General features: G+C 42.7%; 1 protein-coding gene across 1 annotated transcript in view; it reads right to left on the bottom strand.

The window, feature by feature from the left end:
• Positions 1-16,916, bottom strand: part of LOC124554033 (BTB/POZ and MATH domain-containing protein 3-like) — a 96,108-nt gene extending 79,192 nt beyond the window's left edge. The window contains exon 1 of the mRNA XM_047128067.1: positions 16,751-16,916. The gene's annotated coding sequence lies outside the window, so the exon portion shown is untranslated. The remainder of the gene's footprint in view (positions 1-16,750) is intronic.
• Positions 16,917-17,787: the final 871 nt, after the last annotated feature.

Here is a 17,787-nt window from a genome sequence, read left to right as displayed (position 1 = left end):
GATCCCTTACAACAATTAAAAGCGGACTGTTACGGCCGGCGCCTCCACATTTGCGCCACATTGCAGGGATCAATTGAGGATGGACATTTCGCCCCCACGCTGATATTCAGCGACAAAGCAACTAACACTTTACTGAAAAAGTTTATCTCCGCAATGTGAGAGTGTGCCGTACTGAAAAACCTCAGGTAATTTCGGCGCATGAAGGAGATTCGCCGAGGGTTAATGTATCCTGTGCTGTGTGACAGGCGAAGCTGAATGGGCCGTTTTAATACTGAGAGACAACTGTGCCGGATACATCTTACCTCGATATGTTACAGTTGTGGTTGTTTGGACTACTCATTCCTTCAGGGAGCATCGATGTTTGTTGCTACCTAAACGACGAAATTTCGCATCGCTGGATTGGCCGTAGGCGGTTAACGCAAGTACTGATCAGCTTGTAAAAGCAGTTAACAAGGGATGTTTGAAAATCTGAAGCTGGTCACGGGTTTGTGTAATTAAACTGTGTGTGTGTATCGTAATTGCGGTTGTCTCCTATATTTAAGTCATAATGTTTATAATTGTACTACAGCCCTGTTTCTCTTAATGTTTATTTTCGAAAATCTAGCGATTAAAATAGGGTTTCATTGCACTGTGGCTGACTCAAATGAACTTGAAATATTAGCAGAAGACCACTCGATCACTGATTACACAAAATAGAGGCCATACTGGATGTTACCGAGAACTCGCGCCACAGGTATGTATGCACGATGATCTTCAGAGCCATTTTGTATCTTTTTAGACCACTCGGCCAATGGGCTTGCGAAAATTTGAAAGGGCGCGAAACACAGCAACGTAACCGTGAGACGCAGTACAAGAAACAGACAGAAAAACACCGCGGGCGGGAGAGCGCGGTCTGTACTCGTCCGGAGAGTGCGGGCTGCCGCGGGGCGCCGTGCTGGCCGGCCGGCTGCACAGGTGTGGACCTGCCTCCACACTAGGGGCAAGCGGGCCCAGCACTGAACCTGCCGATCCCAACTGTGCGTCACCAAAACGGACATACAACACTCTTCGAAAGCTAACATGCGTGAAATACGTGCCACACAAAAATTGTTACTGTAGCATTCCGTTTCTTTGGCTCCGCTGAGTGACAACCATACTGTAACCTGACAACCTGTACCAGAACTCTGGCCAAGCAACGGATCACTTTTCCACCACAACACTCTTTACAGAAAATAATATAGCAGCCACGCGTTCTGTTGTATCCGTGAGTGTGTGTGACGTCACGCAGCAAACCATTACGCCACGGGTCAATGTCGACGGCCGCTATCAGCAGCTGCGAGCTGCTCCAGTTTAGGCAGCCGCCTGTACTAAAAATACGGGTACTGGCAGAGCCTTGATGCTTTGAGAAAAGTGAAACACACGACGGAAGTCTGAGAAAACTGCAGATTTCTTCACTGATTAACTACTAAATGGTTTATGACCACATGGGCCACCAAGGTGACAGCGAAATTTTCACGAACTTTTTTTTTTCTCCGTCTGAGACATTCAAGTAGCGGGTGCTTGTAAGTAAAATGAAGCTACTGACCCAAGTCGACTGTGGTCTGTGAGTATGGTAAGGCAGCGAAACACTGTAGACATGCTAATGCGTTAACGCGAAACCAGTTGGCGCCGGAGGAAATCAATTCCAATACCAGGTGCGAATCTGTCACTGTGCAACACCTCGCGGAAGTCTCCGGTGCTCATACTGAACAAGTTCAGCAAGTGGCGGTTAATAATATCGACATTCTGCCTTTCTCACTTGTTTGTCCCTTCCTGTGCACGTTCCGTTCCCAATCCATTACATATGGGAACATTCCTTCCAGTGTAAATAGGTTCCGCAAGGGCGCATTAGCACACCAAGTTTCGCCGCCATACAGCAGTCACAGCCCACGATGGACCTCAGAGTGGCTCAACTTGAGACTACAAGCAGCCAGTGGTAGGGCACGGCTACCCTCAGCCACGTGTCAGGGCGACACCTCGCCGCCGTCTCCACGCTGAGTCACGTTTACTGCCGGCCCAAGTATCCTGCGAGACACCACAATGTGAAATTTTATGCGGCTATCACATTTTACTGGTGGACAGAACACCTAATGAATTGAAAGCACCCGGAAACACTGCGCACATTCCCAAGTCACGAGTGACCTTACTCCCTTATTATTGGATATCTATGTGTGACCTAAAGAGCTGATTCCACACAATCGCGACCTTTTTAGGAAACACTTTTGGCTGCCGCTGCTGTTCATCCGTGAACGCCACAGTTTTCTACAATTCAGCAAATCTTATCTCGCTACACACGATACGCTTTGAACAGGTCTTTAATACGGCGTGCATCAATTGCGTTGTATATTTTGTGATAGGCGAGTATAAATACGAAAACCACCACACACAGTTCCATGTCACGAAAGTGAAGGGCATTTAGAGCACCGATTCCGGGTTGCTTTTTATACATAAAATTCGCGCAACTTTTATCAAATCATCGTGTCCCTCACGTGTGACGACAGTCACTTTTCCGTGACGTCACGCGTTCTTTGCTTGCAGTGGATGAGGGGGAGCACACTGAACAGTCGTGTTGATCTACCTGTTTCCGGAGATAAAATTGTCAATTTTATGGTTTTGGTATTCAAATTTGCGTTTTACGACGATGTGCAGTCTAACTGACACATGGCATTTCTGAACTCTTCAAGACGGGTCGTTTTCAGTACTTTGTCACGCCGAAGTGTCTGTAAATGCGACGTCAGTGGCCACCCACGATTCCGAAACTGTGACTTACCATCAATAACGGGTAAGGCTTCTGTAACAGTATCTGGCTAAACGAAATAATGTTTGCTGTATGTTTCTGTCAAACATAATTAGCAAATGCCCCTACAAATGTTATAATTTTGACGTGATTCAGCCCTCTGACGGAAACTAACAACAAACCTATCTCGATTCTCGCAACTGTTGCACTGGAAATGGCACAAATTAAACCTAGATTCTGCCGCCATTAGTGCCTGCACATAGAAATCTACACTGCACTTCAATAGTGTAATTTCAACGTGAAATGAAGCTGGTAAGTGACGGCGTCAGAATCACCGACCTTCATCCTTCCCTCACATAATACACGACTGAAGCGCAGGCCGCACACAACACGGCGCGTCTCACAGATCGCTGACTCGTTGCTTTGTCGACACACCGGGCTCTCATCATAGACAAATAGTAACACGAGAACAGCCCAACAAAGCGATGCAGCGTTGTAGAGTGCTAAAAAAAATTGCATCAGCAAATCACAAACGAGGAGACGTGAAGGAGCGATAAAAAATACGAAAGCACAATGGATGTCGGAATGACTGGACGATGAATTAACACCAGGATCAAAGAGCATAAGCGACATTGCAGGTTGGGGCAGGTGGAGAAATCGGCCGTGGCAGAGCACGCACTGAATGAGACCGACCACGTAATAAAATTCCCCGACACGGAAGTTCTGGCTGTAGAGAAGCACTATCACACGCGCTGTAGAAATACAAAAACACGCGAACAGTTTCAACAAGAAAGAGGAAAGCCTTAAGGTAAACGGATCCTGGCTTCCCGTACTGCAGCGAACGACCGTCGCAGGTAGCAAGAGGAGAACCGCACCGGAAATGACCGCGGAGAAGACCTCGGACGTTGGCGCGCCAGCTACATATAGTCTGCGGCCGCGAGCTCGCCTCCAGTTCACCACCGGCAATGGAGGGTGAAGCTTTGACAATGCCAGCCACTCGTGCTGGCGAAACGTCAGAAAAATCATTAGATGAACGTCGGCCGAAGAACCCGAGACAGAAGCCAATAGGCAGTTTGTCAAGTTTTCGAAAACCAACAATCACTTCTTTGGCTTCATTTCACACAATGCCCATTGAAAATGTTTTTAAATTCAATCCAAAAGTTGGAAATAACCACGGTTTCAGCTTGGCTTCAAGAAATAATACCATTTTAATTAACTTTGAAAAGGAAGGTACTTTCAGTCGGTCAAAATACGAGCCTTTTACCAATTCCAAGACACTTCGACACTTTTGTGACTTGTTTGGAAAAGTAGATTTCTCCACTTCAACCTCTGAAATCATTTCATTGGAGAACACACAAAAAAAAAAAAAAAAAAAAAAAAAAAAAAAAAAATACTGTTTCTTGGGCTGAACTTTTAAATTTTCTGATAATTCTTAAGGCAGTAGACTCATGTGCAACATTTCAGACGAGATAGGATGCGTGAACAACATTGTATCCCAGAAACTTGAGGAATTGGAGAAAGCTAATTTGGAAACAGTTAAGAGACTGTGTGATATATTCCACACACTTAAAAGTACAGGTACTTCATGTAAAAAATATAGAAACGCTTGTGAGTTTTGCTCCTGCCGTACTATACACAAATATTGTTGTGGAAAGAATATTTTCAACTGTGAAGTCCCTTTGGAGGGTGGAATGTGTAGTGCTAGAACCACTTCATTCCCCACACGTGTTGTGTGTCTCATATTCTTTGTCAAGTACAGAGTAGAGGTGCTCTTATTCAGTAACTGTACTGTCTAATTATTGGATTTATAGTGAATTCTTGCAATGGGCCTTTGTCCTCAAAAGTTGACTGTCTAAAGTAGTTGCTCTCTGTCCCAGTGTACTTAAAAGCAGAATAAGCAAGCATTCTTCAAAACTATATAATGTATGGATGGTCAGTGTCTGCACCAAGTAAATCCTACCCCATATTTAGCAGATTGGGTTCCTCATTTGGAGGCTGCATTCGAGAGACACGTGCCCTATGCCGAAGTTTAAGCACCATTTAATATTTTCGTGTGTTTTAATTGAGACGTAAACGTCGAGTGGCTCTTTACATACCACCTCACAGCACCACTCTGCTTCCTAGTCAAGATCGCTAAAATCATTCAGTTCTTATCCTCCCTTAATAGCGATCAATAAAATTGTAATATGTTGTCTTGTGTATCCAGTACGAGGATATTTCATTCCTTAGCTCATACAACAGCCTGGCAGGTGGTGGTTTTCTCGGCTATTTTTCCAGTACTTGAACGAATTTCAGCCACAATCTAAGTTTGTGTGTCTGGTGCGTGCTCAATGAAACGAAAACGAAAATAACCTCTGTTTGCCTGGTGGCTGTTGGTATTTGAAGTCAGGAACAGGTTTCATTCGGAACACCGACTTTGCCATTAAATCTGAATTTTGCGGAGAACAGGTAGCCTTCATAATGGCGAGACCCTTTTGCACAGGATTTCGGTCACCCCAGGGATCTTATGTTGATGCTGTGACATTGTTAGGGTGTACTAACACGTAAATTTTATTTTCTACAGATCTCTCACAAATACTTCATTGTGGTTGATCAGCGTTGTTGCTTGCTTTATGAAACAGTGTCGTCTTTGTTGTCTGTTTTGAATTTTGTGTGAAGTGTGTTTATGGTACTCCGGGAGCTTTTCGTCTTAATCCTTTTCATTGGGGAGTTTTTTAAATGTGATTAATGCTCGTGTGACGATTTTGCGCTGGGAATTGCGTGTGAAGCTCATTTTCATTCTATTAGGTTGCTTGTGATGAATACTCTTGTTTAGCCAGTGTGATGAACTTAGTAAAAATTTAGCATGTTATTTAAGTGAATCTGTTTCAGATAGTGTTTTTTCTGTATAAGATTTTCATTTGCGTTATTCGAAAATAATTACGTGTAGTCGCTCCAAAAGCAGTACGAGGAGAAAAGAAAAAAGGTGGTGAGTAGACGAAATGCCTAGAAAAGAGACTTCGAAGGTACAGAGAAGTGTAGGGACATATTCTCCCCACTTTTAGCGACGAAAATGTGCAAAATGAAACAGTAGGTTCCTCCGATGCGAGACAAATGAGTGAGGCAGACTTCAGTGGTGCAGCGGAGATGTTTAGATTTAAAGGGTGTGCACAGCCTGTTCCACTCACAGCTGGCAGTGTTTCGGGTCGAGTGCACAATTTACTAAGTGTGAGTGCGGGCGAGGCTGAAGCAACGATAAGTGAACAGAGGGCAGCAGAGCATGTAGCTCTGAGCAGAACATGATTGGCCAATTTGGCCACGCTGATAAAAAGAATGAGCACATAGCGAAGAGTTAAAGGCAGACTGCAGACTTGCTGGCGTCAAAGGAGGAGCTAAACTGGGATTTAGTTGCCGAATATGGCACCTTAACGACTACAGTAGAATCACTGAGCTCAGAAATTGATGATGATACGGAAGAAACGTTCAGAACTTAGCAATCAAAATGAAGGACGACACAGCGCAATTTGAAGAAGCTAAGGTCATCGGTCTCTAGACTTACACACTACTTAAACTAATGTAAACTAACTTATGCAAAGAACAACACACACACGCCCAAGCCCGTGGGGGGACTCGAACCTCCGGCGGGAGGGGCCGCGCAATCCGTGACACGGCGCCTCAAACCTCGCGGCACTTTGAGAGGTAGGAAACCGGTTGAGTGGGATAGAAGGCGAACAGAAAAGAGTGAGCGGGAAAGGCTGGTTGCCAGGTGGCTAGAACAGGAGCATGGGGGATGTGACTGATTGTGATCATAGGGAATTCTTTAATCTACTAAAACAAATGCCGATGTTCACTGGCAACATACAGGGTGGCGCACGAAATGTGTTACCATTTTGTTTTTGAATATGAACTTTACTGTCAATACGATCTGAAAGGAACATATACTATAATCAAGAGCCGCCCATGGAGATTTGTTCTAACTCCGCGCATACTCCATATGTCCACCATTTCGTTTCCGACCTTCCTTCAAACGAATACTGAAGTTAGTGATTACCCTACGGCACATGTCTTCCGTAATTTCACTGCAAGCTTGAAGAATAAGTCTTCTGAGCTCCATTAAATCAAGTGGACGTTTCGGGGAAATTTTTTCCTTTAGGAACCCCCAAAGAAAAGAGTCACATGGATTGAGGTCTGGACTATTGGAGTTTTTACACGAGCATTTCGACGTGCGGATCATTTCACTCAGGTTTCCAGCTCGCTTCAATCACGGACAAAATTGGCCCCCCAATGGCAGACATGTTGAGCATGTGCTCATTTAGAACAAATCTCCATGGACGGCTCCTCATTGTAGTATATGTTCCTTTCCGATTGTATTGACAATAAAGTTTATATTCAAAAACAAAATGTTAACACATTTCGTGCGCCATCCTGTATGTAAGCCAAGTACGGACATTATCGAGACACTTGGGAGCGAATAAACAGCAGGAGTTTTGGAACTGGAAAGTACAGGTAAGGAAACGCTCGATGTTGCAAATACCTACAGGCAGTCCACTTAAAATGGAATCTTTAACATTTTATAGGAATCCACAGTACTTGCGAGCTGAAATGAGAAACAACATTAGGTAATTTTGAAAGAGAAAATGGGAGCTCAACTTGGAATCGACCGAAGTACACGTAGGAACAACTGTGGATGAATAGGCCAGGTCGAGAAAGTGCAGAAGAAATCTACAGCAGAATTCCTGTGCCTGTGATGAAACGAAAATTAAGATACACTGCGATGAAAAAAGAAAATGACAACGAGAATTGCCCGAAACTACGGAAGACGCTGTGATAATTCGATGCTAAACAGCATCTTCTACATTTGCATCTGCATCTACGTCTACATGCTCTGCAAACGACCGTGGAAGAGAGTGCGTCCCACAGTACCAGTTGTCAGGGTTTGTTCCTGTTCCATTCACGTATGGAGCGCGGGAAGAATGACTGAATGCCTCTGTACGCTTAGTACTTATTGTAATCTTATCCTCACGATCCCTATGTGAGCGGTACGTAGAGGGTTGTAAGTATATTCCTAGCATCACCACCATCTAAAGCCGGTTCTTGAAACTTTGTTAATAGACTTCCTCGGGATAGTCTGGGTGTGTCTTTAAAGAGTCTGGAAGTTCAGTTCCTTGCGTACTTCCGTTACACTCCTACGCGTCAAACAAATCCATGACAATTCGTGCTGCCCTTCTCTGTATATGTTCAGTATCCCTTGTTAGTCGTATTTGGTACTAGTCCCACACACTTGAGCAATACTCTAGAACCGATGGTACGAGTGATTTGTAAGCAAAGTCCTTTGTAGGCTGACTGCTCTCCACCAGTATTCTACCAGTAAACTGAAGTCTGTCACCTGCTTTACCCATAAATTCCATTTCATACCAGGTACTTTTTATGTGTCGGCCGATTCCAACAGTGACTCCATGATATAGTCTTGGAATACTATTTTTAATTTTCTGGAGGCACAATTTTACATTTATGAACATTTAAATCAAGTTGCCGTCTTTCAACCGCTTTGAAATCTTTTCAAGATCTGAGTGAATATGCTGCTTCTTTCAGACAATACATCATAGATAACAGGATCATCTGAAAAAACTATGAGGTTAGTATTAATATTTCGTCTTCCGCAGACATAGCGATGTGGTGTGATCTTGCAGCCGTGTTAAGGGCAACCTACAGTTCTCAGGAGTTTCTGAAAACGTGACGTCATTCTGACGCCAGAAGTTTTGCATTCATGTGGACCAGGCTGTGCATAAGTGAGGGATTAAAACGTTGGCAAGAATTAGCTCTGAAACATACTGAAAAAGTTGTGCCAACTGCTTTTGCTAATACGCCTTCGTTAACATCAAAAGTGAGACCACTTACTGACTTACAAGCAAAAAGAATCTTAAGCCAGCCAGCACAGAATCCAATAACCCGCTCATTAACGTTTCTCAAGAAAAGTTACTTTTTAAAAAAAAAATCTGAAAACTGACGTGTAGAGTTGGAGTCAGAAAAAAAGGGGGGGGGGGGGGCAGCCATTCTAACAAGTGAGGTAAACTATCAGCTCACTCACCTTGCGTCCAGTAAGTAAAGCCGTTTCGAAACAACACAGCTAGCATCTCTCGAAAACACGTCACTATCTGTAGCATTTGGTATAATAAAATGAAGAAAAGCGTAATATAAGTGGTTGAAGAGGTACTTTAATGGGAGATTTTTGTCTGGGAAAGAAGTGGCCTAGAAAAACTAGCCCGTAAATTGTCTTTTGTACACTTCACATATGGCTACATTTTATGTATAGCTGAGACTACGCCACCTTTTTATTCTGTTGCAAATGTGTCAGTCAGTTCTATGCTTTTTATTTTGAATGGCAATTTGCTTTGCCAGATGATAAACGTGTGAATATTTATTAGCATTTGCGAGTTTCACACTTAATACGTAGATTTGTAAATTGACAATGACAACCCAGAACTGATACGCACACCTCCAGAGAAAGGGAACTACTATATGTACACAATATCGAATATTTAAGAACTAACTGCAATTAACGTAATAAAGAAGTCCCAGAACCTTTACAAACGTGAAGGTGAGATGGTAGGACGCGAAGTCACCTCCATAGCTACCCTCTGCTCTGTAACTCAACGCTTACAACCGCTGCCTCACAATCAACCGCTGGAAGATCAGCCCCCGCACCGTAAACTGAATGTAATGAAGGATTTAGCAGCCGATACTTCCTTACATGACGTCTGATTATAACACATCCGAAAGAAAGTGACGTGTTTTTACAAAGCTTCCATGTACCGTTGCCTTGAGACGGTGCTGTTTCATAATACGGAATTTAGGGCCTCAAATCCAGTAGCAGCAATGACAAATGATAGCTTTTTTTGATGCATAAACAATTATAACGGTCACGTGCAAATGTCGTCAACTCACGGGGTAACAGTGTGATAAGTTTCTTTTTTTTTTAACCAGTCTTGACGGCCCACATGAAGTCTGGTCTTCCGCCATTTCCTTTTTTTTGTCTTGACAGGAACACAGCCGACCAAGCGAGCAGAACCGTTGTTCCAGCTCCAAGTACTGGAGACACTGTCCAATGCTCTTACTGCATGCCTGGACTGCACAGTTGCGAAGGACGTCTCCGTTTCGCAATACCTATGTACCCTAAAATGTATCACAGAGTTTCGTGGTGTGCAAATGTCCACATTTCCTCCTCCTCCTCCTCTGTCGTGACGTGCTGTTCTGCAGTTCGCCATCGTTAGGCAGTGGCGCGTCACAAAGCTTCGCGCATTAGTTGCAGTACGTTTGACAGCGTAGTGTCTTGTTATTCCTCGCGACAAATCCCTTAACTCTGCTCCATATCAATTCTGTCGGGTTCAGACTGCAGTGTTACGACCACAACTCTAAAAATAATCCATTTGTACAGCGTGCTCGACGCCATCAAAATTGTCTTCCATCTTTCTGCGACATTTATCACTCTGGCTCATGTGATACCACATCTGTCCTACAAAACAATGGGCATATTCAAACAGTACTTTTTAATTTTTCTCCAAAAAATTTAATCACGTAATGTTTTATCTTCAACCATCTTTTGCAATCTTTTATAATATATCTGTAATTAAGAATGTATACTTGCAATGATCACCAGAAATTTTCGCTTGATACGTAATTGTAAACTACGGGATGTGCATTTTTCTTAAAATTGGTGATGCACAAGTTAATTGCCATATATGGCTCAAAACCATATCAACCAAAACCACTAAAAATAAACGCAAAATATATCTATTTAAAACAGCAGATAAAAATTCGCTTGATGCCTTCCTAAGAGAGAGTCTCCATTCCTCCCAAGCTAATTATGTAAGTGTAGACCAGATATGGCTCAAATTCAAAGATACAGTATCGACAGCAATAGATTCATACCATCTAAGTTAATAAGAGACGGGACTGATCCATCACGGTACGCAAAACACATCAGAACACTGTTGCAGAAACAACGAAAAAAGCATGCCAAATTCAGAAGAACGCAAAATCCCCAAAAACTGGCCAAGTTTCACGGAAGCTCGAAATTTAGTGCGGACGTCTATGCGAGATGCTTTTAGTAGTTTCCACAATGAAATATTGTCTCAAAGTATGGTAGAAAACCCAAAGAGATTCTGGTCGTATGTAAAGTACAGCAGTGGCAAAAAACAGTGAACACCGTCACTGCGCGATAGCGATGGAGAAGTTACCGACGACGGTGCCACTGAAAAACCACAGCATCTGTCAGCATGAGTGGCATAAAAGTAGGTATCTTAGGTGTTGCGACACAACTCGAATCTCTTAAGAAAGGCAATTCTTCCGGTCCAGATGGTATACCAATCACGTTCCTTTCAGAGTATGCAGATACAATACCGCCTTTCTTAGCAGTCGTATACAACCGCTCACTTGACGAAAGGTCTGTTCCTAAAGACTGGAAAGTAGCACAGGTCACACCAATACTCAATAAAGGAAATAGGAGTAATCCATTTAATTACAGACCCATATCACTGACCTCAATCTGCAGGAGGATTCTGGAGCACATACTGTACTTAAACATTATAAATCACCTTGAAGAAAATGACTTATTGATACATAACCAACACGGCTTCAGAAAATATCGTTCTTGTGCAACACAGCTGGCTCTTTATCCCGATGAAGTAATGAATGCTGTCGACAAGGGATCTCAGATCGATTCCATATTCCTAGATTTCCAGAAGGCTTTTGATACCGTTCCTCACAAGCGAGTATTAATCAAATTGCGTGCATATGGAGTATCATCTCAGTTGTGTGATTGGATTCGTGATTTCCTCTCCGAGAGAGGTCACAGTACGTGGCGATAGACGGTAAATCATCGAGTAGAACAAAGTGATATCAGGCGTTCCGCAAGGTAGTGTCATAGGCCCTCTGCTGTTCCTGATTTACATAAATGATCTAGGAGATAATCTGGGCAGCCCCCTTAGATTGTTTACAGATGACGCTGTAATTTACAGTCTAGTGAAGTCATTAGACGATCAACTCCAACTACAAAATGACCTAGAGAGAATTTCTGTATGGTGCGAAAAGTGGCAATTGGCACTAAGCAAAAGAAAAGTGGGAGGTCATCCACATGGGTACTAAAAGAAATCCGAGTAGTTTTGGGTATACGATAAATCGCACAAATCTTAGTGCTGTTAATTCGACTAAATACCTAGGAATTACAATTACGAGCAACTTGAATTGGAAAGATCACATAGATAATATTGTGGGGAAGGCGAAACAAAAGACTGCGCTTTGTTGGCAGATCACTAAAGAGACAGCCTACATCACACTTGTCCATCCTCTGCTGGAATATTGCTGCGCGGTAGGGGATCCTTACCAGGTAAGATTGACGGAGGACATCGAAGTTCAAGGAAGGGCAGCTCATTTCGTGTTATCGCGAAATAGGGGTGAGAGTGTAACTGATATGATACGCGAGTTGGGCTGAGAGTCACTCAATCAAAGGCAGTCTTGATTGAGGAGAGATCTGTTTACGAAATTTCAATCTCCAACTTTCTCTCCCGAATGTGTAAATATCTTGTCGACACCCAACTACGTAGGAAGAAATGATCATGATGATAAAATAAGAGAAATCAGAGCTCGAACGGAAAGATATAGGTGTTCCTTTCTCCCACGCGCCATTCGAGAGTGGAATGGTAGAGTAGTAGTATGAAAATGGTTCGATGAACCCTCTGCCATGCACTTAAGTGTGAATTGCAGAGTAACCATATAGATGTATATGTAGATGCTTTAGGTATTCAAACCAAACAAAGAAAATTACGCACCACGTGGAGCGTAGAACCACCGCCCGCCGGCACACACGATGGTCAGTCTACGACCCTGTCTATCACGCCACGCATGTAGTTAACACCTCCATTATTTCTGATACATAGTCCTACTCGAAAAAAGTCAAAAGCTGATTTTTGTCTAATCTTGTGAAGAACATTAACTACTTGTTTCTCGCCATTAACTGTGTTCCACGCGCCTGTTTCACTACGAAGCAGGAAGCAGTGTCGTCCATTTTCGCGGTACGTATGAACAGCGAGACAATCAGAGCACAAGTAGTGGTTACAGAGACACTGTGACTGTACACAATTTTTAAGATAAAAGTTACGTAGGTAAAGTACGATTAAGATAGACGCTGATGGCTGTTAATACGTCACAATGTCTGAAAGGTTTTTCCGCACTGACATAGTAATAAGCTACCGAACACTTAAGTTGGACCTACTTCCAAGGGCGGAGCACCACCAGTGGTAAGAGAGCTACGGCTGCTGACCAGTCAGCGCGCTTGCGTTTGTTTACATCTGGTTTGCTCTTATGATGAAGTACATGCTACATACGAACCCCGTAGCCCCACCCTTTATTTCGCATTCATGTTCATTGTCTTACCCGTCTCACAACCATACCACCTTATTCCATACCAACCTACATCTCTTGCTGTGCTACAGAGTACTGAAAGCTTGTTCACAACAAATAAGTAGGATTCTCAGCCACACATGTATTTTTCCAGATAGACTGAAACACGCTGTTGTTCAGCAACTGCACAAAAAAGGGGATAGGTCTGATGCTAGCAACTACCACCCAACCCCACCTCTCATAGCTTTATCCAAAATTCTTGAAAAAGTAATGTATTCAGGAGTAGCATCACGTATCTGTAAAAATGAAGTACTAATCAAATGTCAATTTGGTTTTCAGAAAGACTTTTCAACAGAAAATGCTATATATGTGCTTTCACTGATCAAATATTAAATGCACTGAATAACCGAACTTCATCCATTGGAATATTTTGTGACCTCTCAAAGGCTTTTGATGGTCTGAATCGTGAATTTCTTCTAGACAAGCTTAAGGATTGTGGCATGAGTGGGACAGTGCACAAATGGTTTAATTCATATTTAACTGGAAGAAATCAGAAGGCTGTAATTAACAGCACAAAGAGTCTGCGAAAACCAGCAGAGTCCTTTAACTGGGGAGTTATCAAGAACGGTGTCCCACAGAGTTCAGTCTGTTTCCTTATTGGTCTTAATATACATTAATGACTCGCCACTCTATATTCATGAAGATGCAAGGCTAGTTCTTTTTGCTAATGATACAAATACAGTAATCACACCCAAGGAAATTGTAAATAATGTCTATCACAAAATTACTAAGTGGTTCTCTGCAAGTGGACACTTGTCAAATTTTGAGAAAAAACAGTGAATATAATTCTGTGCAGTAAATGGCATAACAACACTGACAAATATAGGCTATGAACGCAAGTCTGTTGCTAAGGCAGGGTATTCAAAATTTCTGGATGTGTACACTGATGAGAAATTGAATTTGAAAAAACATCGATGATCTGCTGAAATAGTTAGGTTGAGCTACTTACGCTACTGCGGTTATTGCAAAATAATGGTGATTAACATCATTAAATTATCCTACTATGCCTATATTCATTCACTGCTTACACATGGTATCTTATTTGAGCAATTCGTCACTAAGAGGAAAAGTATTCATAGCACAGAAGGGTGTGATCAGGCTAACAGCTGGAGCTCACCGAAGAACACCGTGTGGACATTTTCTTAATGAACTTGAGATATTCACCGCACCTTCGATGTACATATATTCATTTATGAAATTTGTCATTAATGACCCACCCCAATTCAAAAGTAACAGCAAAGTTACACTAGAAGAAACGATGATCTTCAGTACTCTGCATTAAATCTCACTTTGTCACAAAAAGGTGTGAATTATGTTACCACAAAAATATTTCGTCATTTGCCAAATAGCATTAAAAATCCGGCAGATATCTAACCAACATTTAAAAGAAAAGAAAATTATGGGAATACGGAAGCGTCCGATCCCGCCCGTCTGCTTTGACTCATGACGTCACAAATATGGCGGAAACGACCATAAACCACGATTCCAATATGGCGCATATAAAGTCGCTATGTGCACATTGTGAGGACGAAAATACATCGAAAAACAAACACACACACTTTCCACAAGAAGCGTAATGACACTAACGGGGCAAGAGCGGGAAATGGGGTGTTTTGGGTGGGGGGGGGGGGGGGCAAACTAAATATAAACAAATTTAGACGCCCACCCCCATACAAAACCACACGAAAAAACGGACATCACAAAACTCCCCAAATACCACTAAACAATATCATCTGGAATCGGACACTTCCCTTGACCTTACTGAACAGATGAATCTTTAGACATGAAGTATTAACTATAAAAATATTTACTATTTTGTGTAAAGAAAACTTATGTTCAAGTGACACATCCCATATCATTACGATATGTATTAATGCTCTATGGAACAAGGATCAGTGTATGTATGTATCTATGGATGCAGACCAATTTGTCAACACAACCCATATTTCAGGGAGGTGGCTACCGTATCAGCCCTTCTTTGTGGAAGTTTGTCTACAACCACCTGCATTGCTATTTTTCCATTTACTTCCACAAAAGACGATGAAATTACTCCCAACGTATTAATGACAAGAGGTCCGCTTGCTGTGACAAACTGTGTATTCCTTCCTCTACGCAACAGCAACACACTTTATACTGTGAGCAACTACAGATGTAACAATGCGTTCTTTTTAAAGCCGCAACAGGTGAATAATTCTTTATTTGTCCTAATAAAGTATTACTCAGGAGCACCCGTTTGGTTTGACAAGAACATGTATGTGAATCTTCAGTTTCTCCCAGCTTATTTTTTGATGGAACAGTCAACAGGTGCACTGACTGTTCGTAGTGTCCAAAGTGCACGCTATGAACCGAAAGTACAGCTATGGACTGTTCCATCAAGAATATGTATAATAGTTGAGTTCTGCAGTGAGATTTGTAACTGATACTCTGTATTTTGATATCGTTCTGAGCACTGACAAACACGTATCAGAAGAGATTCTGAGGATGGCTGGTTTTACTGCCAAAGTGTTTCAGTACTGGTCCTTTACGTGGAGCACTGCTTCACACATCCAGATACCCCCTTAGCAGAAAACAGACTACTTTTTTGGTAAGTGTACGGCACAGTCACTGCCTGGAGATGCACGATTATTAACAGAAGTGAAGACTAAGCCCGTAACGCCGGGAATTTTGACATTTCCAGCAAATTTAGGTCAACGAAAGAATTCATTCATTTCGGCACTTACACATATACAACAAAGACGAAATGGACGATAACATTATCTGTCTTACTGACTACCCAGCAGACTACCTTGTCACCAAAAACATTACTCCAGAAAAGTGAAGATATCGAAATTCAATGGAACAGCGTTCTGTATTAAAACACATTTGCGTGACTTAACGTGCTGACGATTGCTAATGCAGAACTGGGAGAAAGAAGCTAACAGATCAGTTGTACTAAATTCGGCAGTTTTCGTGGAGCTGACTGCTTCGGGAAATACCGGATTCAATGCTCCACTATGGAAATGTCAAAATGCGTCTACCTTGGTTTGATTGCAAACCATTAGGAATAGGATCAGACTGTCCCACGGTCTACGCACTATCCTGACGTAAAGTAATTGTTTGATTCGTCAATAGTGGAAGTTGCCATAGTAGCATCTTATCTACTTGCAGAAGCAGTGTTCCGTCATTCTGTTCTGTTATTCCTAACACGCAGAATAATTCTTTTATGGATCACATGTGTACAAATACGAACCTGTATTTCGGGAAAAAAATTCAACAAAATGGCGCGAATACGAGTAGAAATCTCGTCCGAGCCTACGCTTTTCTCTCATGCCTAAAGTCCGTAGAACAGCAGAATTAATAGGAATGTCGGTAGGACTTTAAAATAACAAGGTTTGTAATACGAAATTCGTTAGTATTTTGAGAGCGTAATAACCGAACGCGATTTGCTTTATAAGCGATAGTCTCCATAGTGAACGTAAATGAAACCTTACAGCTACCGTGACTTTGCAAAAATAAACCAAAAGAAAACAAAGAAAATAATTCAACACTACAGGAACGCATGAAAACAGTCGTCCTTACCTTATTAAGGGTGTGGGTGTAGCAGAAGAAATTCTCGGCGCAGAAACAGCAGCACGAAATCCCAACGCAGAACGTCTCACTGGACACGACTCGCTACAAATGCGACAGACTCCTGAAGCGGCAGGGCTGTGGCACGCAGTCAGTGCTGCCAACGGCTGCGAGGCCGGCAGGTACCAACTGCAGCCTGCTACGGGGGCCTCACACAGCGGGCAGCGCGTTCCAGGGGCCGCACGCAGAACATGCGAATGTAATACGAAGACTGTCGTCCTAATTTTGTTATTGCGGACAAGCTGAAGAAAATAAAGTAACACGTTTGTGAAAGTACTTTTAACGTAATGTAATCCAATTCTACGCTCATTGTGACACTGCTGTGGCCACTTGAGTACCTCTCACAAGGGAACCTCCCCATCGCACCCCCCTCAGACTTAGTTATAAGTTGGCACAGTGGATAGCCCTTGAAAAACTGAACACAAATCAGTCGAGAAAACAGGCAGAAGTTGTATGGAACTATGAAAAAATAAGCAAAATATACAAACTGTGTAGTCCATCCGCAAGATGGGCAACATCAAGGAGAGTGGGAGCTCAGGAGCGCTGTGGTCCCGTGGTTAGCGTGAGCAGCTGTGGACTGAGAGGTCCTTGGTTCAAGTCTTCCCTCGAGTGAAAAGTTTAGTTTTTTATTTTCAGGCAATTATTATCTGTCCGTCCGATGCGAGGTAACTGCGCCGTGGTATGGGGACGCCACACCTAAACAAACATCGAAACACACGACGTCAGTCGACTACAGCGCACGGAGGAGAGACTATTCCTGCTAACGACGCTCCCTGGCTGGCAGTTGACTGTTCGCTACTTTGGACGAGAGTGCATTAAATACGTGAGATGTATTCCGTGGGCAATATGAATTCAGCGAATATAGCTCGCGACTTCAATAACAATCGCACGGTTTTGCGGTGCGGTCGCAAAACACAGACACTAAACTTATTACAGTGAACAGAGACTTCAATGAACGAACGGACAGGTCATAACTTTGCGAAAATAAA

The sequence above is a fragment of the Schistocerca americana genome, chromosome 11, assembly GCF_021461395.2.
Source record: "Schistocerca americana isolate TAMUIC-IGC-003095 chromosome 11, iqSchAmer2.1, whole genome shotgun sequence".
Taxonomy (NCBI): domain Eukaryota; kingdom Metazoa; phylum Arthropoda; class Insecta; order Orthoptera; family Acrididae; genus Schistocerca; species Schistocerca americana.
The sequence above is the reverse complement of the archived record's forward strand: the minus strand, read 5'-3'. Positions and strand labels throughout refer to the sequence as shown.